Source organism: Arachis hypogaea, chromosome 17, assembly GCF_003086295.3.
Source record: "Arachis hypogaea cultivar Tifrunner chromosome 17, arahy.Tifrunner.gnm2.J5K5, whole genome shotgun sequence".
Classification (NCBI taxonomy): domain Eukaryota; kingdom Viridiplantae; phylum Streptophyta; class Magnoliopsida; order Fabales; family Fabaceae; genus Arachis; species Arachis hypogaea.
This window is the reverse complement of record NC_092052.1, coordinates 79,892,494-79,895,008: the sequence shown is the minus strand read 5'-3', so window position 1 is coordinate 79,895,008 and position 2,515 is coordinate 79,892,494.

The window sequence follows — 2,515 nt, the reverse complement described above, 5'->3', positions numbered from 1 at the left end:
CTCCTCGAACCAAACTCGAACTTCCTCAAATAGCTTTCAGGAATTCTCAAGCTTCTCTTCGATTTGGAGCATGCTTTCTTTGAAAGCATCTAGTTCTCCTAACACGTGAGCCTCGAGGGTCTCCTTATCATGTTCTATCCTTTAGAAACGCTCATCCATAGAGGATAGAACATTCTCCAATACAGAAACTCTCTCTTCTAGGAAGTTAGAGTCCTTACCTCTAGGCTCACTTGAAGAACGGACCTTCTTGCCTCCCCATTGAGAAGGAATAGCATTCCTTCCCCTTTGAAACTCAATATGCTCCATGGTGATACTAGAAGCCATACCCACAAATCACTTGTGCTCCCTCTCCAACCTTGCTCTGATACCAAATTGTCACGGCCTTTGACACACTCCAACGCTACCGTGCCAGCACTCGGACTTACTCAACCTCTTGAGTTAAGACCTAGTCAGCCTAACCCTCAATACTTAGCAAGAAAGCTAAGAATACAAGAGAACACAAGAGAAAGGAAGTTTTGGTAGAAGAACACTTTATTGCTCAAGTGTGGTTACAAATGATTCACACATACCCAAACTCTAACTCTCACCCCTATTTATAGCCATCCACCTCCTCAATGGATGGTTAGGATTAAATCTAATCAACGGTCCAGATTAATCATCCAGAACCTTCTTTACAAATATCTATCCTACCACAACTCTCTAAATGTTTCTAAATTATTCCATACCACTCTTTATACTTCTATATACATCTACACTCTTCTAGAATACTCTATGAGCTTCCAGAGTCTTCTAGAACCTTCTAGGGTATTCCGGGACCTTCTAGGACATTCTAGAACGTTCCAGAACCATCTAGAGTATTCTCAAACACTCCAGAAAACTATACAAACACTGTTAAATCTAACCTTCTAAAATTTACTATGACAGTTTGCATTCAATCTAATTAAATATTTTTAAATAAAAAAATTAATTAATTATTTTTATGTATATGTTTTTTTCTTAAAATTAATTACATTTTTACATATAATTATTTATCTCATTTACAATAAAAACAAAATATGTATAAATAAAAATATCCAAAATGGTAATTAATATAAAAATAATTATTTATTTATTTAAAATATTTGATAATGATAAAAATGTTTATAAATTTTATTATTGATTAAAATATTCTTAAATAATTTAAGACTATATAAAAAATGCGCAATTATGATGATAGACGTATTTTATTAACAAAAAAATGTGACATAACTTATCTGTCAATTGTCACAGACTCATTTATCACATACATAAAAAGTTTTGTTTTTTTTATATTAGTATTTTTTATTAAAAACCGTTTTAGCCTATGAGTATATATTTTTATTATATTTTTAAATAATTTAAAAATGTTTTTGTTGATAACTTAATTTGAGGATATTTTGTTTTCAGTAACAAAATAATTTGAATCTATTTTTTTGCGATTTATTTTTTTATTTATTAAAAAAATACAAGCTAATCATTTCACGGCAAAAAGATTAATTAATTAATATTCTATTCAAATATATATACTCCTTGGAAAAAGAAAAAAGGAAAAAAGGAAACATAATAACCCTATGCTGAAGCTGATGATTGAGATTACAGTAAGTCATTGCGATGGAGACATTAACAGCTAGCCACGTACTGTATGTTCATTTATTTGATTGATAAGGCATCATTGTCTAGCATGTTAAAATAACTCATGCCAAAGGATAGTACACTTTGAACTTTGAAGTCCATCTTCCGTGAAAGGATTTTTAACTCTTCATATCTAGTTTGTTTTGTTTCGAAAAGTAAAATATTGGTACGAGTAACCCGAAGGTTTTTTTACTCAAATGTGCATGAAAAATTTTTTAATTTTCAAAATACGCATATGTGAAAATATTTTTTAAAATGCGTCGTGCCATTTCTAGTATGACAGGTACGAAATGGGTTTCCACATCATTTCTGACATGGTGGCTACGAAATGGGAGGACAATTTTACTTAGGGTAGGCATAAAATGGGAAAATTATTTTAAGTTTGTCAGCATCAAAATGAACAGATGAAATCAGGGACAACAGACACGAATTGGAGGCACGGCAGTGGTGAAAACCATTTCAAATTTATCAACAACCATTTTAATAATATTATTTAATTTATTATTTAATAATAAATTATTATTTAATAATAAATTATTGAAAAAGTATATGGAACTAAAATGTGACAGCCAAAAAGTAAACAAAACTGTTTAATTAAAATCACTTTTTGAATAATATGTTTGAAAATCACTCCTGAGATCACAGAGCACAAACCAAAACCCGATTTTTTATGGAACCCAAACACATTTTGGCTGATTTTTGGCTAATATGCTTTTGGTTCCCTAGTTGTTCTCTTAAATTAAATTTTTTATTTATAATGTATGCATATAATGAATTTTCTATTTATGTTTGTTAAAAGTTGAGTCCGAATTGCAAGTCAGAATACAGTACAGTATATCATAGAGTACGTAGTGAGTACTAAATC